Source organism: Leptonychotes weddellii, chromosome 3, assembly GCF_054177405.1.
Source record: "Leptonychotes weddellii isolate Sample4059 chromosome 3, ASM5417740v2, whole genome shotgun sequence".
NCBI classification, from domain to species: domain Eukaryota; kingdom Metazoa; phylum Chordata; class Mammalia; order Carnivora; family Phocidae; genus Leptonychotes; species Leptonychotes weddellii.
Genome location: NC_138371.1, coordinates 144,574,310 through 144,601,481, shown reverse-complemented (window position 1 = coordinate 144,601,481; position 27,172 = coordinate 144,574,310). Strand labels below are relative to the sequence as shown.

At 38.4% G+C, this 27,172-nt stretch overlaps 1 long non-coding RNA gene across 2 annotated transcripts in view; it reads right to left on the bottom strand.

Moving 5' to 3' along the window:
* Nucleotides 1-600: 600 nt before the first annotated feature.
* Nucleotides 601-27,172, bottom strand: part of LOC145720667 (uncharacterized) — a 73,031-nt gene continuing 46,459 nt past the window's right edge. Inside the window, exon 3 of one of the 2 annotated variants that reach the window (XR_014143813.1) lies at nucleotides 601-1,824. This is a non-coding gene — a long non-coding RNA (uncharacterized LOC145720667). Of the gene's footprint in view, nucleotides 1,825-24,374; nucleotides 24,939-27,172 lie in introns of those variants that run through there. The other variant, XR_014143812.1, reaches the window with a different exon arrangement.

Genomic DNA, 27,172 nt, shown 5'->3' with positions numbered 1-27,172 from the left:
AGCTCCCCAGGTGCCCCAAGACTAAGAGTAATGTTGATCCTCAGGCAGCCCTGCAGGAATGAGAGAAAGACAGAGACAGAGACAAGGAGAGAGTGTAGCCAACAGTTAGGGCACAGGGTGGTCCGTATTACAGTAGAGATGTGTGGGAAGCAGTGAGTGCTGAGGAAGGTGTTCACCATGGGGACCTGAGAAGAGAGGGTGCCAGGGCTGACAGGTGACCAACAAGCAGGGGTGAACTGGGAAAATAAAATGAAGAAGGGTCTTTCAACATAAGGGAATGACAGGCTAAGCATGTGTTTACCTCATAGATACAGGTCATTTAGTGTATGGTGAAAAAGGTAGGAAAAGTTGCTCGAGGTTAAGTCCGTGTGAAGGACCAAGGCACTTTTCATTTGAATGGGGATCAAGAAGCACAGTGGTTAAGTGTACAAATCTAGAATTCAACTGTCCAACAGTGGTAGGTTCTTATGCTGCTGGTTCTAGCACTTACTAGCTGTGTAAAAATTTGGGCTTACTCCTGAGGCCAAGCCTTAGTTTCTGCATTTGTAAAAGGGGCATAATAATAATAGCTACCTCATAGGCCTTTGGTGGAAATTGAGTAAAACCATCTATGTAGAAAGTGCTTAAGTGCCTGACAAAAAGGCAGTTCTCAATAAATATTAATTATTATTATTAGAGCAGATAAATTTGCAGAGCTTGAGCAAAAGGTGTGATTCATTCTGCCCAATTTGTGCCAGGAAGTGCTTCATCATAGCCGTTTGCCAAAGCAAAGAAAGGGAAAGGGAGAGCACCATCACGTCAGAGGGAACAAACGGATACTAAGCAACCAGAGTGTGAAAAGTTTGGGGTGTTCAAGGAAAGATGACAAGTTTTCTGTGGTGAGCACAAAGGGAGGCGTTGTAGGAAACAAGACGGAAAAGTAAGCTGTGGAAGGCTTTCAGGCAGGTGCGCAGCCATGTTAGTTTTGAGCTTGAGGAAGACAACCTAGCAGGCACTGGGGAGGATTGATGTGTAGGGTAGTGGAGGGAAGGAGAAATCTGAAGGCAGGGAGCCCAGTTAGGCTATTATAATAGTCTTAGTTTGAGACGGGACCTCGCTCACCAAGGACTGTGGGTAGGATGTTTTTATTCATTTTTTTGGACACTCCTTAAAGGTTTTCTGCTCTGAGAAGCTTCAGTCGATTCATGAAAAGTATGATCTCTTCTTTTGTGCCACTGCTGTTCCAACTTCTGTTCCTGCACCCAATTTCATTGTGTTCAATTTTTTTTTCCTGTTTCATCCACGAAAATGTAAGCTTCCATCTTATTTATCATTGTGTTCTTGGTGCTTAGAACACAGTTGAATTTAGTAGAACAGGAACAGAACTTAGAATAGTAGTAGAGAAGCGAAATAAATGTGTGGGTTGATTGGATGTGGCGAGGGGATAAGACGGAGAAACTGAGAATTGCTCTGAGTGATCTAGCTTGTAAGACAGAGTACCATCAAGATTGGCTAGGCTTTGCTGCAGTAACAAATCTTGAAATGCTAGTGACACAACACAACAAGGTTTATTTCTTCTTTTGGCAAATTATGAAGTGGGTCAGGTTGATGCTCCAGAGCAGACTTTCTCCATGCTGTGACCCAGGGATCCAGGGTTCTTCTGTTTTGTGTCTCTGCCATCTCAGCTGTGGCTTTTATGATCACTGTTGATGGGGAAAGACAGCTTGGAGATCGCACACCTGCTCCTATTGCCTTCAAGTAGAAGGAACACATGTCTCTTGTATCCAACATGTTCATAATTTTCAAATCCAGTCAAACAGCAAACATGAGATATAAAAAATTGTCCTAAAAAAAGAAATGTATGTAATATCCAATTGAAAGATTAAAATACGATTTTTTTAGAAAATATCACATCTTAAGAATAGTTTGTTTTTCAAAAGGTTAGATTTGTTTTCATATCCTTAGCTTACTCTTTTTCCTTTCTAAATTAGCAACATTTGATGGTTCTAAAAATGCTTTTAATATTGACAAAAGTTGAAATGACTTTTTCTCCCCCTGGCTTGTTCAGATTTCTATCAATATATCGCAGAAGCTTCTCTCCCTTTAGAAGATTTCTTGTGTCTTCTTGAGTGTTGGCAGGATTTTTGCTTGTTAGCTCTTGACTTTCAAGGACTAAGTATTTTGAATATTTTATTGTTCATCTCTAGGGTAGTAGATAGGTAAGTAATATTCAAAGATCATATAGTACAAAAATAGTTTGGCAATTTAGTAAAAGTTTACTAATTTAGAACACATGAGAGAAAAGCAAATCTGTCTTATTGAATAGTCTTAACACAGAATATTCTAGCTGAAATGTGGTTTTAATATCTTATGGACACAGTATATATAATAAACCAAACTACAAATGGATTATAATGAATCATGGAAGTTAAAGAAAAAATTATAATTTGCAATATATCTTTAATGTAATATATAGTAATGTACCAAAAATATGTCTTTCAAAAATTTCTAAAGAACACTAAAATTAGTGTAAAATTTGTGAGACTTTGGTTTAAAAATATGTAGTGCTAGGATGTATAAAGAAAAATTATTTTAGGGGCACCTGGTGGGCTCTGTTGGTAGAGCGTGTGACCCTTTATCTAGGGGTTGTGAGTTCAAGCCCCAGATTGGGCATAGGCCTACTAAAAAAAAGAAAAATTATTTTATAATGTTTGTCAAATTAGTATCACATGCTTCATATTAGAACTATTACAGATTACAAGGAAAGTAGACATTTTTACTCTATTTGATCATTCTTTCAGTTACATTCAGGATATTAAGTTATGTCTCATTTTGAGAAATCCAATGTCTCATTCCTTTCATATTAAAATAATTTTGAAATAAGAAAGATCTTTTATTAAGACAAACAGATGAATAATGTATATCTCATATGACACAGATATTTTATTTCAGCCTTTTGGAGTATACCACTGATGATTCCTACTGCAGCTAAAGTACGTGTGAAATAGTTATTCAACACGGTAATTTTTTCATTCTCTTGTATAAATTTGAGCATTTTCAAAAGTGATTTTTATAGCACAATATCAACAGATGGAAATTGGAACTTGGTCTGATTCTTTTAGGAAATTAACCAATAAGAACAGTGTCTACACATAGAAAATCATGTGTAATGTTGAGGCACTTCTCAAGATAACTTAAACTGAGTTTATTATTCTGAAGTCTAATCTAGATTACCCAAATTTCTTTTTTATATTGATCCGATTCACCACATATTGCTCTATTCTCCTTTTAATAAAACTACCACTGTAGATTTTGAAAGATGTTAAGTTTTAGACAACCTCAGAAAATGAAGGTGAATCATAAGAAATGAAAAGTTTAAATGGCCTTTTGGCTTTTAAAAATGGGAACTTTATATGGTTGAACTCAAATGCTAGAGATTAACCAAAGATTTGTGTTGGACCCAGGTCAGCACCTTGACTCAAAATTCCCAAAAGGTAGAGCCAAAGTGAATTTCTATCCATTATTTTAATGGGACAGACAGCAATATTGGCTCTGTAGTTCACCAAGACAACATTACAATTATAGCAGTAAATGGTGTACGACATTAAAGAAACAAGGAGTAAGGCATAGTCATCCTTCACACTTCATATTTGCTAATAGTAATCTGGGTGCCCTCCCCAACATTAATACTGAATTTAGGTAGGAGGGAATCTGTCAAGCAGGCTCACTCCTCTGCTACGCACAAGCCAGTGAGTGTTCATCAGTTGTGGGCGGGGTACGTCCTAAGAGCAAACCTCTCACGGCCAGTCGGAACTCATCTAGAAAGTGAGCCCAGGCAGTTCCAGCCTGATTCCTTTTAATGTCACAGTTCATTTGCAGAACCATAACTGGAATCAAGAATTAAAAAGCCTTGTATAAAAGTCAGTAACAGTAAACCTTTAAGACTCATGTTTCATGTGTCATAAAAAGTCTATGAAAGGATTTTATATTCTGTACAGTGTTTTAGCACTTTCAATCACTTTTTTTCAACATAACTTTTGTGAACACTTTTATAGCCTCTAAATGAAAAACTAAACTATGTGTCATTCAAAAAAAACGTTTTATGGATCACAGATTTTAATAAAAGTTCTGCACCATAACAAGCACCTGATAAACCTTTATTAAAATTCATTAAAAATATTGAAAAATATTTTAACAGAAATTAGACCTCACGTTTTAGTAAACATGGCAAATCACTCTTCAAGGAGTCTACTTATTTGTTTATCACATACGTAGGTTCTTCAGTGGTGAAATGAAGAATTTGAGGAATAAATAACCTATTTACCCTTAGGAAACATTTCTTTTTATATTGTGGAGATAATCCTCCCAGCTTCTTGTCTGCAAAAATCTTCAATAATTATGATAAGATGAGTTTACTATATACAAATAAAAACACAAACAATGGAAAACATTTATGAAAATATATTTTATATAATCTGGTATCTCCTTGTATTATAACCACATCAGGGGCATTGTCCTTTTGCAGTTCTAAGGGACCAGAGAGCAGATATGGCTAAACTTTTCAGATACATTTAGGAATTCACGCTCTTAAATACATTTTCTTTATATCATTTTTTTCTTTTTTATTAATTTTATAATGGCTGCATAATATTTCACATAGTCTATAGTTGTTGCTTCCATTTCATCTTGTAAATAATATTGCAATAAAATACTCATGCCCATGTGTTTTTCTTATGTTTTATTTTTTCCTTAGGATATTGCCATGAATAATTTTACCAGGTCAGATTGTGTGAACTTGTTTTAATCTCATAAAACACATTGCCAAATTACTTTTCAGGAGGGTTTGGTAGATTCAAATTGCCCCCCTCCGTGTATTGGCTACTAGTTTAAAAATATTTTGGCCAAGATTAGAGATTTTCGCTTAAATATTTGTTAATGTGGCATGTGAAAAACGATAGTTTCTTTTTTTCATTTTTTGACATACAAAAAGCGGCACATATTTAATGTGTACACTCGATGGATTTGGAGATAAGTATATACCCATGAAACCATTATCACAATCTATGCCATAAACTTATTCATCACCTCCAATAGTTTCCTCCCGTTTTCTTGTTTATTATTTAATAGTTATTTTTTTGTGATAATATACAATTTTATTGTCTTTGTAAGATCATGTGTATATAAAAGCTCTGATACATTGATAAATTGGTGTGCATAATTTTATTTATCCATATACCTATTTAGACATATATAGATATGTAAAATACTCAACAATCTAAACAATCTAAAAATTTAGACATACATAGATATGTAAAATACTCAACAATCTAAAAATATAAATATATGCATACGTCTTAAATATTATCTGCATACATACAGATAGATAGGTATAGATGAGTAGCTATAAACACACACATACAAAGGAAAACATCGCAGCTTTGGGGGGACCTGTTGTTATTATTTTGGAGTGTCAAAGTTTTCAGGGTGTGTGTGTGTGTGTGTTTGTAGATTTGGAAACCTCTGAGTGGTGGTAGTCTGAGAGCTCCTCTATTCTAGCCCCTCAAAATAATCCCTCATCTCCACTGCAGCGCCCCCAGTGGAGAAGCCAAGCACCTTCTGCTTGTACATACTCATCCGTTGCGGATCTCTATTGATGAGGCCCATCCTTTCAAGCAGAAGCATGTCTGCTAAAAATTCCCAGGGCTAAAATTGTACCCAAGCTTCTTTTCTCTAAGCACACTGTTCTTGGACACCTATGCTGAAATTTCGGCTTCGAATTTGAAGTGTTGAACCATATTGGCAACGGAGGAACGGCTTTCTGAAGCTCAGCATTAGGCTGGCTCGAGAGGATGATGTGTAAATGGAAGCAGGACTGCTTCTCCATCTCACGATGTTAAAGGATTGATGTAGCTGTGATTTCACTTAGCAGATGGTAGTTGGAACATCCTATTTTTTACGAGTTGGGTAAGATTTCTTAGAATTTGTACAAGATTAGAGATTTTGCTTAGTGCATATATTCATAATTTCGTTGTTTTTTTTTATGACATCTAGTTTATACTCATATCTTTCTCAATGTTCTTTTTTTTTGAGAGAGAGAGAGAGGGAGCATGAGCGAGCAGGGTGGTGGGGGGCTGGGGGGGAGGAAGAGGGAGAGAGAGACACGAGGTCTCTATCTCACAACCCTGAGCTGAAGCCAAGAGTCAATTGCTTAACTGACTGAGTCACCCAGGTGCTCCCCTTTCAGTGTTCTTGATACATTCTTATAACACCTCTTAATACCAGTGTGGCATGTATCAAGAGAAGAAACAGACCTGGGAAAGAGGCAATCTAGGGTGATTCACCTCGTTTCCTTGTTTACAAAAATGTAATAACTTTTGGGTGGATTATTTGTAGAGAGAGCATTCAAGGTTCCCAATGATTTCAGGTAGCATAAAACTAACCTATCTCTGCATTATGTTCTAAGTTTCAGTGTTAATGTCTGTTGTCTTGACAGCAGCCATAATTTATGCTTTTAATTATACTTTTTTCAGCTGTAAACTCATATTGTTTCTGTACAGTAATGAAGTCACTATGCAGCAATGTCATTGTCATAAAGTGATGGGACATAATGAGAACATGATTGGAAAAAGATCATGGGCAGATAATGATAGCATATTTAAAGGTGAGTGGGGAAAATTCTGTAACCAAATGAAAACAAGGTAAGAAGATGTGATAATAAAATGTATATATGATTAAAACCTTAAAAATACTATATATTATTTCTGTACACTCTAGTGTTTGCTTTTTGGTTTTCTGGAAATCATTGCATCAAAAGAGTGGGATCAGTTTTCGACCAAGCCCCAGCCTTCAGCTACTAAACAGATGGCTCCATCTCATTTCTAAAAACCTTCAGGAAAGGAGATCGTGTGATCTTTCTTGGTAAACCAGTTATAAACGTATTTGTAACAAAATCTCTCTTAAGCCTAAAGTACTCATGTTGCATTTTCTTTCACTCAGTTTTCTTCTTCTTCTTTTTTAAATTACTTAACAGCTCTGCCAATTTTTTCTGCCAAATACTTTCCCAATCTGCTACCTCCTTTCTATTGTTCTGCCTTTTCAAAATTCTTTCCATTTTGTTCTTCATACTGCTATGAGAGAAGTCTCTTTTTATTTTATTTTATTTTATTTTATTTTATTTTAGAGAGAGAGAGAGAGTGCAGGCGACTGCATGTGTGGGGCTAGAGGGGAGCGACAGAGGAGAGAGAATCATAAGCAGGCTCTTTGCCCAGCACGGAGCCTCACATGGAGCTTGATCTCACGACCTTGAGATCATGACCTGAGCCGAAATCAAGAGTCAGATGTTCAACCGACTGAGCACCCAAGCACCTGAGAGAGAAGTCTCTTTAAAATGTAACACATATTGGGCGCCTGGGTGGGTCAGTCGTTAAATGTCTGCCTGTGGCTCAGGTCATGATCCCAGGTCCTGAGATCAAGTCCCACGTTGGGCTCCCGGCTTGACGGGAAGCCTGCTTCTCCCTCTCCCCTGCTTGTGTTCCTGCTCTTGCTATCTCTCTGTCAAATAAATAAATAAAATCTTAAAAAAAAATGTAACACATACCAATTATTCTTTTGCTTAAGATTCTCTGAGGTTTTACTTTGCCTTTAGATAAAATTTAAACATCTCAGTATGGCACAGAGGTCCTTCATAATCTGGCTACTACATGCTTAAGATTTTGTTTTCTAGAAAATTAATTTTTGTTCTTCTTATTTTTTAAATAATAACAGCTGACCTGTCCTGACCACTAACTATGTGGCAGGCATTCTGCTAAGCAATTTTATATCTTCTTGGACTTTTCTATGGTATTACAAGTTGTTATTAATCTCCACAATGAAAGGAAGTGGAATTGTCTTTTTTTTTTTTCTTAGCAATATATCTTGTCTGACTACTCTCTGTCAAACAGCTGGGGTAAGATAGTGAATAACAGAAATGAAATTCCTGCCCCGATGGGGCTTACATTCTGCTTTTGTTCTCAATCAAAGAAGTTTTGTGGGGCACCTGGGTGGCTCAGTTGGTTAAGCGACTGCCTTCGGCTCAGGTCATGATCCTGGAGTCCCAGGATCGAGTCCCGCATCGGGCTCCCCGCTCGGCGGGGAGCCTGCTTCTCCCTCTGACCCTCCCCCCTCTCATGTGCTCTCTCTCTCTCATTCTCTCTGTCTCAAATAAATAAATAAAATCTTTAAAAAAAAAGAAGTTTTGTAATTATCAGTCTGTAAATGAACAGGGAAATTTTCTCTGGGGGGAAGGATGCACAATAAGGAAGACGGATTTGAGTGAAGGTAGTGGGGGGTAACGGGTGGAGAGAAGTGGAAAGAAGAATCACGTGGCTCAATGATTCAGTCTGAACAAGACTCATCTGAAAAGGTCTGTGAACTCAGAGAAGCTGTGAATCTCCGCCTTACCCCGGCATGTATTTCATGCTCAAATTGCATAGAATATATGCAGTTGCCCAAACTCCAAAAATCTCTTGAGCCTCCCTGCCTCTCTCTGCATCACACTATTTATGTCCATCAAAACTCGCCTCACAGGGCGCTGTCACCAGTTTCTTCAGCCTGTCGTACTAACGGGTTAAGAGCAACATTAATCCGTCCCTAAGTCCACAGGAGCCCGGTAGCCCATGCACAGGCTCACCACAGATTCCCTAGGTACGTCTGACATCTGCTTATGTGCAGGGACCTCCCATCTGGCCTCACCCATGTCTGTTGCTCAATCACTTCTTTGATACTCATTTGAGGCCCTCCCACCACCACTTGGAGTTGCAGAATATTGTTCCCTGGACCTCCTCACACTGTAAACCCTAAAGGTCTAGAAGTGGTAGAGAGGTCCTTGGAGCTTTTGCCACCTGAATGCTGAAGCTGGGCTACCCAACCCCACTCTCATCACACTGCCTCCTATTCACCAAAGCAGCATGCCAACCCCTGAAGTCACAGAGTACCTTATGAAGACAAGTCTCTGTTTTTGCCAGCAGCACAGGATCAGAGAGATGATATTAGGCTCCTTGCTGTCCTTTCCAACCCTTCTCCCACCCCAACCCTGCCCCCCACCGTCTGAGCTTCCCCTCCCCTTCACGTCAAACCCTTGTGCCAATTTCCTAAGCTGCTTGTCCACCCATTGACCACCCACACTCACATGAGTCCAAATCCCTGTTTAGAGTCCAGACGTGAGCCCGTTTACAACTGTGACTTTTCTGTTGGCTTATCTGTTTCTCTTAGTAGATTATAAACAACTTAAGGGAAGAAGAGTATGCATTCATCTCCAGAATCCCCCCAGCTTACTGTTGCTGTGTCCCTTAGTCTTCTCCTCTTTCTTTTCTTCCTCTCCTTCTCATTCATTTACTCAGATTTGATAGTTAATTGTACGTGTCAACTTGGCTAGGCCGTGGTGCCCAGATATTTGGTCAAACACCAGTCTAGATGTCACTGTGAAGGTAGCTTTTAGATGAGACTAACATTAAATCAGTAGACTGAGTGAAGCAGATTCCTCTCCACAGTGTGGGTGGGCCTCATCCAACCAGTTGAAGACCTTAAGAGAAAAAGAATGAGATACCCCAAGAAAGAAGGAATTTTGCTTCCAGACTGCTTCAGAGTCAGCTTTGCAGCATCAGCTCTTCCCTGCTGGCCTGCCGTGTAGAATCCAGACTTGCCAGTCCCCACAATTATGTGAACCAATTTTTTTTTTATATAAGAACAAGTTTATTTGGTGTCCTTTTTCTTTACTAATACAATATATCTTTTTGTTTTTCCAAATTAAGCCATAAACTATTAGCTTAAACTAGTGATAAAATCAAATCTCTTTGGTTTTAATCACATGCATTTTTTTTTTAATTGTGAACCAATTTTTAAAAAACAAATCTTTCTACACACAGGCTCGTGCGCGCACGTGCACACACACTCACTCTATTGCTCTGTTCTGGGGAATCTGGACTAATATACCAGATTCCTTCCTGTGGCCCACCTTTTTAATATCATTTGGACTACAAAAACTTAACCTCGCACATCTCTCCCTTCCTTCTCTCCCACACATTTCTTTCCCTTTCCAGCCTCTGCAATAGTTTTTGGACTTCAAGTATTAACTTGATAGAACTAGTTTTTGCCATGGACAAGATACATTTCCTTGTAAGGAGGCAGTACAAGAATTAAGTAGTCACAAGGAGGAAGCACAACATAGGACTTGGAGAACAAACCCGAGCTCTAGGCTGCTGGGATTTGAGTCCTGGCTCCAAGGTACAAACATGTGATCTGGGGTGAATTATTTAACTCCTTTGTTGTTCAGTTTCCTCATCTGTGAGGCTAAGAGTAATTCCTGTCTCATAGAATTATCATGAGGACTGGGGGCTAATAGCTGCAAAGCACTCAGAGCAGGGCCTGAGCTGTAGTAAGTGTGAGCAACAAATGTTTGTGACATAAGTAGTCATTTTATAGCCCCCATTATAAGCTCTTTAACTATGGCTCAGAACCAAACTGGATTTGGTAATAACCACTCGTCATTTTAGTATATTCCCGGAACAACGGAAAAGAACAAAATTATTTATTTACCTTTTTCTCTGACTATATTTTTATCTGCACAGAAAATAGAAAATGCAGAGATATAGGAGGAAATTAAAACATCTGTAACTGAACTCTTGTTGATCAAGGACAAGCAAATCTTTGCTGTTAAGGGTGAGATATTAAGTATTTTAGGTTTATAGGCTGTATAGTCTCTGTTTAGGTTTGTAGGTCATGTAGTCGACAGGCCCAACTCTGTTGTCATATTGCAAAAGCAGCCACACAAATGTGCATGGCTGTGTTCTGGTAAAATTTTACAGAAACAACCTTTTGGTCAGATTTGGCAGCCCGGGCCATAGTTTACTGGCCCCTGCTCTCAACTCTTGCCAACACATTAATAAATTTCTTTGTCTATCTTTTTTTTTCCTGTGTGAACCTATGTCTAATTCATTGGAAATACAAGTTGTAATCCTGCCTCTCACTGAATATTTCTACTATAAATAGAAATGATGAATAACTTTATCATATATTTGGTTTTAATTTCTGCTAATTCCCTAGGATAGATGGAGAATACCAATGTGAGTTCTCTCAGAGAACACTCAGAAGGGGAGAGGCAGACGGAGTGCTCATGGTGGTGTCATTGTGTGCTGAGCTCCCCCTGCTCTGGGGGCATGCAAGGGACCAGCCCTGTCCTGCTTCATGCTCCAGTGCCACAGCCCAGCCACCTGTCAGCACTGAGGACAGCTCCCCGGGCTGGGGCCTCTGGGTGCGGGGTCCCCGCATCACTGGCTGAGATGGGTGTGGGTTCTCTGGTGCAGGATATTCAGGTGGTAGTTCTGCCACACCCACAGCTGAGAGCCTGCTGGGAGCTGGGCTTTCTGTCACCACAGCAAAGAGCCTGCTGGGAGTTGGGCTTTCCCACACCGTCATGACTGGTGGTAAACCAATCTGACGCCATGGACCTTGGTCTAGATAGGATTCTGAGATCAACCATGCTGGGGCTCTTCCCTCAATAACCTTAGCTTCCTTCTGTTCTTTGCTCAAACGCCCACCACCTTCTCAGGGAAGCTACCCTTAACTGTTCTATTTAGAATAGCCATACACCTTTGCTCTCCTCCCTGCAACTTAAAATAATTTTTCCATCGCTCTTACCCACATCTGATATGCTGGCTATTGAATCATTTGCTTGCTTATTGTCTATCTCATTCCACCAAAACATCAGTTCCTTGAAAGCAGGGATATATATATATATTTTTTTGGCTGTCTGCTCACTGTTAGGCACGAACTAAGCCCCCATAAACAATTGTTGAGTGAAAGAATGAATGGATCGTGCTGCCAAATTCTTTACCAACTCCTGCTATCCGGAATAATTCTCCAGAAAACTAAAGAAATGTACACTTCCCTCAGAGTATGGGAATGTTCTTACTGCACCTTCGTGAGCAATATGTGCTATTGTCTCAAACATTTTTTTTGGGGGGTGTTGATGTCCTTTCTATTGTGTTCTTTCAATTACTATACATTTCTTTTCTTCAAATTGCTTCTTTATGTTCTTTGCCCTTTTTGAACAAATTTATTTCAGCATTGAACGGTTCACTTTAGATCTCTGTGCTCCCCTCAGCTTGTCTAATGAGTTCTACGCTGCATTTGTTGGGAACAAGAACACAGGTGTTCAGCTGCTGGGGGGGGGCAGGGTTCATTCTCCCCAGCTTTGAAAGTCCATTTTGGATATGGCTATAAAGGTTATGAATATTTTGTTTAATTTTATGTATATGTATTAAAAGGGTGGGATTTGGGCACTTTTCCAGAACTTTCAAATACGAAAACTCTACTGGCTTCAATTTTTTTACTCCTGGGGTGCCTTTTAATGATCTGGGCAAAATTTCCACTTCACTTTGTGACTATTGACTGGTGCCATATGTATGTGCTGACAGAACCATTACAGAATACGTTGGTTGTTCAAGTGACCACAGTCTTTCTCTAAGCATTTTCAAGTTATAACACAAATACTATTTAAACTGATAAATCCGTTCAATTATTTCTCAGATAGAGTCTCAATCCCTACCCAAAGATTCATTGCCAAACCAAGGGGTGTATATAAAATAACCACTTACAATGTATATTTTAAGGGCACATCTTCAGTAGAATTGCAAAAACTTATCAGGGACCTATCTTGATTCACACCAGAAACTCTAAAGGTGAACATTTCTGCTTCTGTGTTCATTTTGCTGTATCTTAAGTTAATACACTCTTGCAGAATAGGGACACAGGGTGGATGGAAATGAAAACAGGTATTTATGTGGGGTTGCATTTTTTTTAATCCCCAAAGTCTACGTTATTTGTGGGCAAATCTCTTTTCCTTCCCTTACTAATAGACATGCTCCTATAATAGAGACTTGTAATTGAAGCTTGCAAATAACATTACAAAAGAAATAAATGTTTTTGTTTTAATAGCAACTATCATATTTCTATAACTCAGATACTATATGTTTTTATAATAGCTCACTCACTCATCCATGTTTAAATTTCCATGCCTGTTGAATTTTTCCGTAAAGATAATCAAGTAAGCCTCCTTGCCTATAAATTATACATTATTCTGCAACTAATTAAAATGATTTCATCATATATCCTAGAATGTTAGTTGTTTCTTTCTTACTCTTTTTACATATCGGGAGATGCTTTCAGTCAAGCACTAATGTGTTTTTCTTTGTTTAACCACAAAATATTCATTTGGAAATCTATTTCTAACCTGAGCATTACTTTTAAAGTGACTTGTACACATGTCAATTTTTCTGCATGTTTTGACAAATGACACATTTCCTTTGGTGCTTCCTTGTGGGTAGCAGTGTGTGAGGATGTGGTGTTGGAAAAATTTATTACAGTTATTTTGTAGTTGATATTAAAGAATGTGATGTATTATACCAGGTGTCTGACCTTTAAAGATCTTAGGACCTAATTCATTACAACATAAAATTTACATATTATTCAACTTTGCTGCAGATCTTTTATGAACAAGTCATGGTGTGTATGTATATCAGGACAGAGGGGAAAAAGTCAAAGCTCATGCAAAGAGTTGAGGTCTGAACCCCAGGTTCGAATCTGTTTGTGGTGTTTCTGTGGATTTAAATGAGAGCGAGGAAGCCATCTAATGAACTAAATTAAATCGAGGAGGAAAGAGCATCGAGTACAAAGTGGAGATTTTTGTGAATTAGTGAAGCACATCTTTTTATATTCCTAACCTTGTCTGTCCTAGTCTGAGTTGCAATGAAAACAACATGTAAGAGACTGAAGACAGCCCTAGGAAAGTATCTTTAAGTAGTAAAGTCTGTGATACAGCCAACAAAATGATACTGACATGATTATTTTTCATGTCTGATTTAAAAATACAAGATGAGAAGTGGAAACAAAGAATTGTTATGAAATACCTCGCAAAGAAAAGAAACATATTTAAAATAGTGTATTTCTAGCAGTTTTTAAAAGAATAAAAATTTGCTGCACATTGTAGCAAATTAAGAATGCACATTAAAAGATTATGGGTTATTAGAAGTCAAATAAAGCTATTTTAATCCTTTAAAAAGTATTCACTATTTCCTTTTCAATAACTGCTGGAATATCCTCTTGCTCATAATTTACTTTTAAATTTTTGAGTTTTGGATCAAATAAATATCCACTAAATCAGAAAGTCCCACTTAAAAAAAAATGCATGTATCTACACGATGGCAGTAAGAATATTCGTTTGTAACATCCTGGTCCACTATGGTTTCATGTCACTCAAGGATTCACAAAATAATTGATAATATAATCTTTCCCTGAGGACACTCACAATATTATGCTAGAAAAATAAGTCTAAATCCCCCTTTTTAAATAGAGACTATAAAATAATTTGAGTTAATGCAGATGGGTTATTAATGTCAATATGATCCAAACACTATTTAAAGATTCAGTTTGCTATCAAAGATAATGTTTCCTTGTTCTCCAGTTTAATTAGCAAGGAGGAAGCATTTTATCTGAAATACTGATTTTCTAAATTAGTTTGCTGGAAGGTATAGAAATATGCTTGAAGTTTTTTTTCTGAATTTTGCTAATTTTTAATAAATGTGTGGAGGCAATTGGAACAGGACGAAATTTAAAAAGCCATAATTATCGCAAGGGTGAGTTGCTTCTAGCAAATGCAAACCAATCACTCAGACTGATGGCACGCTAAGAGGAAATGCTGTGTGTTCGCAGTAGAGGGCGCTGTCTTCTAGGTCTGCCACAAGCTAAAATAGAAGGTCACTCAGTCTATTGATAAATCACACTGCCGTGATTCCTAACTGACAGCTCAAACTAACATCAAGCTGGATGAGGGAGAACAAAAGGCCATCAAGCAGCCATTTTCTTGACACTTTTATTCAATCACCAGCAGATTGCTTACGACAGCAATAGCGGCTGTTTTGTCTTCATCTTTCCACATTTGATAAAAGGTGTCAACTCAAATTTTTGTAAATAATTCACTTACCCCTACTGCACACACCAGCACTGTTCAGCATATGTATTTTTTGTGAGCAGATCACCGAGGCAGGTCAGAGCTCAATGACATCAGCAGAAGGTCATCTGTGATCTAAAAGGCAGCCTCGATAAAGCTATACCGTCCCTCAAGGTCAGAGATAAGAACTACCGCGGAGATATTTGTGATGGGAACAAAAGGTTAAACAATAGGGAGAAAAAGTATGAAAATGCTTCCTTTAATATACGAGTGCTTTTCTTTGTTTAAGAAACCTTATTCATAGCTCCTTGGTCAATTATCAATGTAGGGTGTTTGTAAACCCACCTAAGAGATTAAACATCTAAATTGTTCTTTCAAAAGTTTGAAAAAAATATTATTTGTAGCATGCTATTCATCATGGCTGTACAGCAGCTAGGGCTGCAATCCGTTTCTATGTTCTTTTTAAAAGAATCATAAAAAGAGTGTCAAAAATTAATACAGTTAGATAGAATTTCATTTATCTAGTTCATTTAAAATTCTACCCTGAAATGCATTTAGGCTTGAGAGCTGAGAAAAAAATATAGAAAGAAGGTGTTTTATATCATAAGAGCTTCATTTGCTTTAAGGGCTTAGAGAAACTAATAGAGAAATCCTTGAATTATTGCATTAAGATACTCTATCTGGTGTTGGCAGTAGCTAAAAGTGCTGAGATTAAACATGGTACATCCTTCAATGCTGGGTTGTTTTTTCAGTTACATTACTCACAAAATAAATCTAAACAACAAATAGTCACTATTTGGTTTCTATTTTCTAATAGGAAAAGTCCATGTGCTTTTGAGATCCTGTCTTAGCTCCAACTGCAGGGGGATTTATTACCCGGAATTGATGGGCATGGAGATCAAAGAGCAGCTTCCTTACATTTTCTCCTATTCTTTCTACCTCAGGAATGGGGGGTGGGGAGCAATGTCTGTTCAATAAGTCTTCAATGACACAATTTCAGTATGTGTAGAAGAACGCAGTGAGCCTGGGTAAATACTGCCACAGTCATGCAGGGCATTAAGAACATTTTAAAAACCCAAACAGGTGATGCAATTTCTGGTTGAAAGTTGATGGCCACAGGAAGAATAAGTATTTTCACAATTTGAACATTAATGAAATAGGGGACAAACTGAGATTTGGAATAATGTTTTAAGCTTCCGAATTTTAAAGCACAATATTGCCCTTTCACATTTTCTCTCTACACGTCTTCTTTCACTTAGCACAGGTCATTTTATATTGTAACTTGTCTTCTTACCGACATTTCTTATCTTCTCAACTAAATTGTAGAATCGCAAGGGCAAGAACCATCACTTTTTATTTTATTTTATTATTTTATTTTAATTTTTTTATTAACATGCAATGTATTATTTGTTTCAAGGGTTCTTACACAATTCACAGCGCTCACCCTAGCACATACCCTCCCCAATGTCCATCACCCAGCACCCCCATCCCTCCCACCCCCCTCCACTCCAGCAACCCTCAGTTTGTCTCCCTCTCTTGTTTCATTTTTCCCTCCCTTCCCCTATGATCCTCTGTCTTGTTTCTCAAATTCCTCATATCGGTGAGATCGTATGATACTTGTCTTTCTCTGATTGACTTATTTCGCTTAGCATAATAACCTCTAGTTCCATCCATGTCATTGCAAAAGGAACCATCTCTTAATAACTGTATAACATTGGGTCTTTAATATTTTTATAAAGCATATAAAGCCCTGGCCTATCTTATTTGATCTTCATAATCTCACGCGGTGGTCAGATTCGAGATGATCTCCTTGTTGAAGATAAGGAAACTCGGCTCCAGAGATGCACAAGATAGCTCTATGTGTACACTAGCAGGAGCAGCACTCGACTCTGGCCTTTAGGTGTGTAATCCAGTGCTCTTTCACATAACCTGAGCGTAGACAGAGGAACAAAGAGGGCCTAGCCAGGGGTCTCAAGATGGAGCATAAGGCCAGCACACAGCAGACATTCAGTGTACTGTTAAATAAGTAAATGGTAACCATATGTGTTACCCGGAGATACGTACAAGGTATCCAAAAGTGTTTCCTATTTTTATTGGTAGCAGTGATTTGGGCAGTAGATCAATTCCAGGGTAAATAACGGTTTGTGGGCAAGAAAACTGAACTAGGAGAAGCCTATAATGTCTTTGGTCTGGAGGAGCTTCGTTTTAGGCAGAAACCAGATGTGCTTTCACGATGAAGAGTTCATTTCCGGTAAAAGGGGGATAATAATCTCAGCTTTACTATCTCATCAGATCGCTGTGGGGATCAAAGAGACACTATACGGAAAGCGTTTTGCAAGCTGTTAAGTGCCGTAGATACCGGAACTGCCTTATGATGAAGGCAGTGCATGATGACTGCCAGGCGAGGGCGATACTGAGTCCAGAGGCGAAAGATGGCTTTCCCTAGAGGAGTGAGCGAAGATTTGAAAGCAATGATGGAAAAAGGCATTCCAAGAAAGCAGGGAGGTCTAAGCCCAAAGCCAGAGACAGAGAAGAACAGGACACATTGAAAGGAGAATGAATAGCCTCATAGGTACGTTTATAGCCAGGAGCAAAAGGACTTATTTATGTTTGGAAAGATAGATTAGGCTGTATTTGGGGAAGCTTTGTAGTCTTGGAACCAGGTGAGGGAGGCTGATCTCAAACGGAGACGTGATTTCTTGTCAAAATGGCGATTACTTTCCATGGCGCTACTTGCATCTGAGGAAATCGGAGAAGACTTTAAGGGAGTTAACCCAATTTCTCAAGAGAAAAATAACTTCCCTACACACAAGCGAACGCGTAATGATTGGGAGAGAAAAGGTTCTCCAGGTATTGTTCAATAATACACCCTTATTGGGTGTATGCGGTAGGTCTCACATGATTCTAAGTAAATTATTTACATTAACTCAGTCTTTACAATCGGGGAAACTGTTACCATTTAGCAGGTAAGATAACTGAGCTCTAGAGAGGTCAAATAACTTATCCCAGCTCCTATCACCAGGAAATGGCAGAGTAGGAGTCAACCTCAGGCAGTCTCGCCCTGCAGCCCCGCCGCGGTCCTGATGCATTGGGAAATCCAGAAGCACATCCAAAGCAGTGATACCGCATGTTTTCACTTTGTGAAAATTTACGATTTATGTACTTTTCTGGGTATGTATGCTACACTTCAGTAATGAGTTAAGTTAGTGATATAATAAAAAGAAAAGTCAGTATTCTGTGTTCCTGTAGAAGGAAAGATTGGAAAGATAGACACAAACTGTTAACCTGATTATCTCTGGTTATGAGGAATAAGAATAATTGAAGTTTTCTTCATTTGATTTATCTCTACTTTCTAGATTTTTGACAACTATCCTGTGAAACTTTTGGAAAAAGAAATATTGTTTTAAGCAAACAAGGAAAATTTCTAGTGAGGAAGGCGTGCAACTAACATTGATTTAACAATTACTGTGAGCAGTATTTTTTATTTCTCTAATTCTCAGAATAACCACTTGAAGAGTTTTCATGCCGTTTGTTGCCATTTAAGCATAAAATGAATTTCAGAGTGGTGAGTCTTGGGCCCAAGTCACACATAGCACTCAGCATATAATTAAAAGAGACAGGATTTGAATCCAGGACTGATTCCCAAACCCCGGGAAACAAATAAAGGAGAGAATTCAGGGAGAAAAGTTCTAGAATGTAAATTTTCAATTGACATAGTAAGGCAAGAGTCAGAAGCAATCATCTTGAAAAATTGCCAAAAAGGAAGCAAAAAATAAGATTTTCTCTCACACAGAGGTCAGTATAGTTTGAAGCATAACCAGTAGCCTATGGATTCTTTAATATAACTTATTGGGAAGAGGTTATATCTCGATTTTTTAACTCATCACTGGATGTCTTCCCCAAACAAAGATGAATAAATCAACATTTTGTGCAAGATCCTGGGAAGACTGGTTTAAAGATATTATTTACTCTGTATAAAGTTTTTTTTTTTTAAAGATTTTATTTATTTATTTGACAGAGACACGGCGAGAGAGGGAACACAAGCAGGGGGAGTGGGAGAGGGAGAAGCAGGCTTCCGCGGAGCAGTGAGCCCGATGAGGGGCTCAATCCCAGGACCTTGGGATCATGACCTGAGCTGAAGGCAGATGCTTAACCAACTGAGTCACGCAGGTGCCCCTGTATAAAGTTTTTAAATTTGTTTTTGCTTTTATTTATTTATTTATTTGTTTATGTATTATTTATTGCTTCATCTAGTATCCCCACAATATTTCTCCCCCCTTACCCCTAACAATGATGCCCCATTGTTTTGGACATTTTACAGTAACTAATTATATTGGACATGAAGCAATTTGTGTACCTGCCAAATTTGGAAGAATTAAAATGACCAAAAGCAGTTAAAGATTTTAAGTGTCTTCTGCAGAATTGAGCAGAGAAGTTTAGAAGGGCAGAGTGGATTCTGGTGAATACAAGAAGAAAGGTAAGGTGTTAAGTACTTCAGTTTTAAAATAGACAAAACTAGAAACCATTGGCACATGACTTTGGCCAAATGACTTGAACTTGTTTCTGTGTGAACCAAGTGTGAAGTGGCATAAAAAGACATCTATCAGACAATGCAGACTCTATACTGGACTTGAGGTGCTTTGGATAAATAAATGATGTCTTTATTAGTTTGGGCTGGGACAAAAAGGATACAATTGGCTGCAAAAAAATGTTTTAAAGGTTCATCCTGTTTTTTCTCCCACAATTTTTCTCTTCTACCCATGTGGCCATTTCACAGTTTGTTGCTGAGTTCTTAGGGGCTTGTGAAGCTGGCTTTTAATAATAATAATAATAATAAACACTGATATTTTTCTTTCAGTAGAAAAGGGCACAAAGGGGAAAAACATATTTCCTAAATAGTAACTTCCATAGTATTTTTCCTTGTTGGAAATCAGATAGTTCTGCAGAGGTAGCATTGCCTTTTCTATCTATTTTTATATACACACCAGTATTTGTTGTTTCCTTCCTGGTATCTCTGAAATTACTGATTCTGGGAAAACAGGGCAAATTCAGGAAAATACAATTTATAAGATTGACGTTAACTTCTAGAAAATTCCAGAATTCCAGTATGGTTAAACAAGTGGATTTTGAGTAATCTAAAAATGGATGGGTTTTGGTGATTCTTAGAAATCAACAAGACTATCGAAGAGTTAGTAATGTCAAACAAATGTTGGTTTAGCAAAATGTAAGATACGTTCAAGTATCTCAAGATATTTAAATGTTCCCTTCTTAATGAGCCTCTATTGGTCACCCTATTTGAAATTGTAACTTTTCTTAACATTTCGTATTCTCCACCTCTGCTTCATTGTTCTTCGTAGCACTTACTGCCCTCAGACACATCATCTGATTAGTTTGTGTGTTCCTCTAGAATGTAAGCTCCATGAGGGAAGGTTCTTTCCCTTCTCCCACCCCATTCTCTTAACTACCATATCCTCAGCACCTAGAACTGTCCATAGTGCATATGAGGTGCTGAAAGAAGGCATATCTTTGTGAAGATATTAAAATACAGAGTGAATGATAATACTATTATTTGGATTGAACTGTCGGAACCAATGTCTGATGAGAACCTCAAGGAAGGTCTCTCAGGTGTACTGAGTGTCTTAGAACTCTGACTATTCTCAACAGAGTCTGGTTGAAAATACAAAGGGCAGACTTAAGAAATTTTTGGTGAACCTAAGCTAGGAAGCATAGCCATATAATGACAAAACCAACTTTAACTTGATTTTGAGGGGCTAAACTGATGGGCTCAAGCAAGAAAGATACGCATAATAGAAAAAAAAATAGGATCTTATTTATTTTAACTGAAAGAGCTGTATAGCAAGTGAATAATTTATTTAACTTACTCCAACCTGAGTTTTTTTTTTTTTGTCTTCTGTATTAGATGGACCTAGCTAGACTTTAAGTCTCTTGTAGGTACTGAGATTACCTGGTCTTTTGAAGCTAAGAGATCAAGCAGCCAAATTAGCAGGCAATGTGGACGTCTCGGCAGGTAAAGAGTGGAGGGAAGAGGGGCAGAGGTGGCAGTTCTGGGAGCTGAAAGGGCAGGGGCCTTATAGGCAGCACTTAGGGGAGACAAGAGCCAGCAGTGGTTGAAGGGATGGTTTTGGCTGAGCAAGCTGGGATGGAGCCACAGGAGTAAGAGGCAGAAGAGGAAGAGGAAGGGGAAGGCAAAGGAGATGTTTCTTGTCCTACTTATGCTCTTGAGATGGTTCCTACCCCTCCTGGTCATTTCTACCTTGATAGGAAAACTCATTATCTGTTGAGAATACAGCAAAACAAACCAAAACCCCCAAATCGCGAATAAAGATAGGAATGGACTCCACTAGCAAATTGGAACAATGGCTGTCAGGGAAGTTTGGCACTACTGCTTCAAAATTTAGGTCCGAAAACACACTCACCAAGTAAGTTGGCATTTCCGTATAAGATAAAGAACCACAGCTCAGGGGGAGCACTCTCAAATTTTGTTAAGGTAGCCATGGTACGTATAGGTTGTGTAGAGCAGTTGTTCTTAAACTTGAGTGGGCAGTAGTCACCTGAAGGGCTTGTTAGCACAGAATGGGGCCCCACTTTCAGATCTAGGAGGCCTGGGAAAGGACCCAAGGATGTGCATTTCTAACAAGTTCTCTGTTGATATTGATGCTGCCGGTCCGGAGACCACAGTTTGAGACCATTGTTTAGGCTGTGTTCTGCTAGGGCACCTGGTTATGGGAGTGAGTGTGGGAGGAAATCCAGAGGCTGCCTTGGCTGGAGGTCACACAAAGGAGCACCTGCAATCTTGCTTTGAGGGTTAAAGACTCTGCTGTGTTTAAGTATGGAAAACGATACTGAACTCATTGTCGATATAACCCTTGACCTCTTTTCATTGGGAGAAAGGGGCTCAATGAGGAAAACATAGGCTTTGATCAAAATTCTCTTTGGAAACTGCTACCATTTCTCAGTGAAGAGAAAGGGAGGAATAGTGTTGGCCCTCAAGTCGCGACTTAGATTCTAGACCCTGCGTTGACTCTAACCTGTTGTGTGGTCATAGACAAATCACTTAATCTCATGGATTCTGTCTTCTCATCTGTAAAATGAAAATGTCAGGCTAGACGATGTTTAAGATCTCTTCCTGCTTTCAACTTCATTTTGTATGATTCTAAGTCAGAGGAGGCATTTAATATCACAATGGCACATTGACCAGGTTTATCTTTGTGGTAATTGAACTGCTTTGGAGAGTTGTTCTTTCTTGATGAAGGAAGGACTTAGTGACCCCAATTTTCTATGAAATTATATGCAAGGTCTCTAAAATACTAACAGAGTATTCAATGATATTTTACCTTTTTCCTTTCCTTTTTTTCCCCTCTGATGTTAATGATTCTTTGACAAAATTTAAATAGTTTGTTTTTAGTTCCGATTAGAAACTCTGTCATTTTTTTGCAGAATGTAATACAAATTAAACCCATTCATTGGTACTCAATCCCACCACCTGCTCTTGTTGTTTATGTGTTTTGCCACCAGATAGCAGAATTACTCTTGTTATAATCTTCTTATGACTTAGTTGGGTTTACTCTTTGGAAACTCTTTAATAGAGAAATGTGGGAGAGGAAGTCCTCCTTACCTTGTTAACTGAGAATAATTGGTACTGGTGGAAAAGGCTTCTTCAAGTGAATCCACTTAAAAATGCTGGCCAAAATGTGATCAGGTAAAAATGGCCTGAGGGGGCTTTTATCATGACCAATAAAATTAAGAATTATAAAGAGGGATACCAGGGTGGCTCAGTCGGTTAAGCTTCTGCCTTCAGCTCAGGTCATGATCCCAGGGTCCTGGGATCGAGCCCCACATCGGGCTCCCTGCTCAGTGGGGAGTCTGCTTCTCCTTTTACCTGCCGCTCCCCCTGCTTGTGCTCTCTCTCTGACAGATAAATAAACTAAATCTTAAAAAAAAGGAATTATAAAAATATGTTCAGCTGCTCATATTTTTAACCAAATTTAGATTTTATTTTCAACTATATACCAAGAAATGTATCCAGTATTTTTCTTTATCTTTTGGGCAGAATCCAGCTTGCATTCTTGCATTCAGCTCTGTCTCCTGCAGGAGGAGTTGCTGTCTTGGCTTACTTGCATAGTATGATCATAAAAGAAATCTTTTTTTTTAGAGTTACTTAAAGACTATCAGTTTCTGTAAGGGAATCCCTTAATTCTTTGATACTCGAATCGATCTCTTTGAAAACACTTATTGTGTCATCACACTTGTTGATATTTCTCTTCTCTGATGGTCGACTGGCTTAACTCTGGTTGTTTTGGTTGTTGACATTACCTGTCCTACAGTCTTACGATAGCACTTTCTTTGACTTCATGGAATCCTGGATCTTTCGTAAAATTAGCAATTCCATTTTGTTGTTGTTTATAAAAGCACATTAACCTGAAATATGGGGAAATGTAGTGTTAAGGAAAAAAGGACTGTTTTTCTAGGAGAAGCTTTATTCATGCTGCATTTAAACAATCAGCCTAAAATCATTGTGTGTGTGTGTGTGTGTGTGTGTGTAGTCAAAGAAAATATACAGGCTTTCAACATAGCTTTGTTTCATAGTTTAAAAGTGTTTCCAAGGGGCGCCTGGGTGGCTCAGTCGATTAAGTGTCTGCCTTTGGCTCAGGTAGTGATCCCAGGGTCTTGGGATCAAGCGCCGTGTCAGGCTACCTGCTCAGCAGCGAGTCTGCTTGTCCTTCTTCCTCGGCTCCTCCCCCTGCTTGTGTTCTTTCTCTCTCTCAAAGAAATAAATAAAGTATTTAAAAAAAATAAAAGCGTTTTCAAATTTGGGGTTGTTGCCATTTATCGAAAGCATACAAAAAGCCTCTATCAGTGAGCTTTTGTTATAAACATACTATAACAGAAGCCATCCCAAAACTCCGTGGCTTAAAGCAACATTCATGCTCATGGATTTGCAGGTTGTCTGGGTATTAGCTGATACAGAGTGAGTCTGGCTAGGGTAGGAGGGATTTTTGAACGAAGATTAGTTCAGGAAATTTCTTGTGGTGTGATATATTTTCTTTCTATGAAGCAAACCTCAACACCATCTGGGTTCTAATCTAGGTTCTGCTCCATGCTAACTGTGTTATCTCGGACAATTTACTTAACCTTTATTTGTTAAATGGGGATAACAATAACACTAATTTCACTGGTTTCTATGAGGATTGAATGAGGTAATTAACCTAGTACATATGGAATGGTCACTAAACTTTAGCTTTTCTTGTTATTAAGAGAAAAAGTACTTCCGACTATGATTAAAAGGCCAATGAGTTGGGCAGAGGGGGAGGAGAAAATATGTGGAGTTGGAGCAAGAGGTAGGGTTTGAATTCATCTCTAGTTCTCTGATGGTATAAATCAAGGAAGCTGGCTGAACCAAGTTTTTACTTTATTTAACAAATACTTACACAGTGCCATTTACTGGGTGTCAGACTCTTTCCAGGAGCTTAACAAATATTAACTCATTTAAAGCTCATATTAACTCTAGGAGACAAATATAATTATTATCTCCCTTTTATAGATGAGAATATCCAGACCCAGAGAGGTTGTGTTACTTCCCCAAGGTCACACAGCTAGTAAGGAACAGAGCTGGGATTCAGTTGTTTGGCAGTGTGGCTGCAGAGTCTGTGGTCTTAAGGCCGGTGGTGCTTTTCTGTTCCAGGGAGCAATGCAAAGGAGGCCAGGCTGAGGTGAGATATAATCCTGAATATAGATAATTTAATTTATATACTATGTTTTGAGGATTTGACTTTATTGTTTCCTTCTGACCTGGAAGGTTTGAAGCAGAACGCTCTTCTGTGTCCATTTTGTCTTGAGTTCTCTCTGGAGCTTATTCCCGGATGGAAAGAGGTTCCATGAGCGCTAACCGCCGGCTGCTGGAGAATCACTTCATAAAGATGTGAAGCCTTCCTGGGCTTGCCCACTTCTCATTCTCCTTTGTAAGAGGGAGAGAAGCAGGATCACTCCATCAGGTTGTTTCTGCTCTTCAGTAATAGGATTTTTATTGCTAACTTAAAGGATATAGGATGAGTGAAAACAAACTGGGTTTTTACATCTAGCTGTATCTTGGGCAAAGATAAACACGCCATGCTAATAAATCTTCCATACTAAAAATATATCCACACAGGGCAAAGGATGATGTTTGTAAATCTAGTTGAATTGAATTTCACTTTTGTGCTTTTGGGGGGCATAGTTCAAGCATGAGGAGTATGCAGTTCTGAAACATGATCCTGTGGGTCAGCATTACAAGTAATTGCCCATTTTAGCTCTAAGATGATGACTTATAATAAACTTAACTGAAGCTCTGAAATGCTCAGTCACATAAAACTGCAACCATCACGGGCAGGCTGGTCACCATGTGCTGCGACGCTCCGTATTTGGAATTATGTATTTTTATTTGGTTTTGTTTGTATCTCAGCTCAAGCAGCTCTCTGATCCAACAAAGATAGGGTGATTTTATTAAAAATTTAACATGTATCTCATAGCAATATTTACTTTAATGTGGTAAATCAAGAAATTCTTCCTTTTCTGAATGAGATATGTTGGTAAGATAAACTCAATGCTCTAAGATAAATATTAACTTTATAATGAAAACTAGAGAATGCCTTGTCTGATACACTGTAGCTGTATTTCTCTAAGGAGATGGAAGCCATCCGTGCTTCTTGCTCTACCTTGTGTGAGAGGTAATGGTTTAGATTTTAATCCTTAATTATCTGTCCTAGCTCCCTTTATAGTGACATCTCATCCTGTGTGTTCTTCAACTTCTAATTTTAAAAATATTGAATATGTTTGCTCACGCAAAAGACTAGCTGATTCGAGAATTACAAAAGTACAACCAGGCACTTTTTCACGCAGTAGTCCACGGAGGAAATGGTAACTTTCGTAGGCAAAATTCATTAGCGAGAAGGAGATTTTGCAAGTCTCCAAGTTAAAAAAAAAAAAAAGAAGAAGAAGAAGAAGCTCTTCTAGGGACTCTGGTGAACACAACCTAAAATCCAATTAGAAAATGTTTGAGTAGAGTTCAAAGGACACCTGTGATAGTTTTGATAAAGTTACTGCCCTGGAAAGAACTGAGATATACTACTTTTCGCCACGGTGATTGTCCATGTATGGGTACCTTCATAAGGTGGCACTGGTCATGAATCCTGTAAGTGACCTATTAATAACCGCAATATGAGTGAAATGTGCTGCCTAGAAAATGAGGTTGCCTGGCTCTCATAAAATACCATTTTCTTTTCATAATTTACGGGATGTGTTGTCCAAGGAGATGAAGTATTTCATGTTGGTCAGTTTGGGCTCTGCATAGGCCTAATACCATGTGGAATATTTTTAATGGTTGACTGATAAAACATTGTTTCCTGCAACTCAGCGCTTTTCTGATTACAAACATCAAGGCTACAAACACAATTTCTTACTCGGTTTATCTCCTGCGTAGTTACAAATACTACCAGAGACCTAAATAAAGCAACCAAGCAACATTTTTTTTTTTTTTTTTTTTTTTGCTGTGTGCTATTTAACCTGTGCAAAATTCAGAATTAAAGGTGTGGCCCTTGCTTTCAAGAGGCTGATAGTCTTGGAAGCAAAAGGTTAATTCCCGGTAAACATAATTTTAATTAACCAGTTTCATCACTTTTCTTGTCCTTAATCATACTCAGAGATAAATAAGTTTCTAATCTTCCCTCAAGACTCATGCATGTTGAGTTACTGGTGGAATCCATGGAGTGGGAAGGGTGGAGGTGAGGTGCTTGGATTATTCGGAGCTCATCCGCTGTGCACAATAGAAGAGAGAAATTTTCCATCTTTTAAAAAATCACTTATATATTGTCAAGGACATATGGATGCTCATATTATATCCATTCTTTCAGATTTGCAAGGTGCATTACAGAACATAAGTCATACACTCACGTTTATAAATAATCTATCTGAAAGAACGTTGCAAAAATCCATTTGACATCCTCCGTGTGCTTGGCCTTGGTCTCCTTAAGCACACACCAGGTCCACTCTGTCCAGGCTAGTTGCTTCTGCTTCTGTGGCAGGGCAAATATTGGCAAATCTTTTTTTTTTTTTTGAGTGTTGATGGGAGTGGTTTGGATCTCAGTCAGAATGAGATAAAGGAGGACACAGAAGAGCACATGATATACTCTCTTATATCTGTGCTGGATTTTAGGT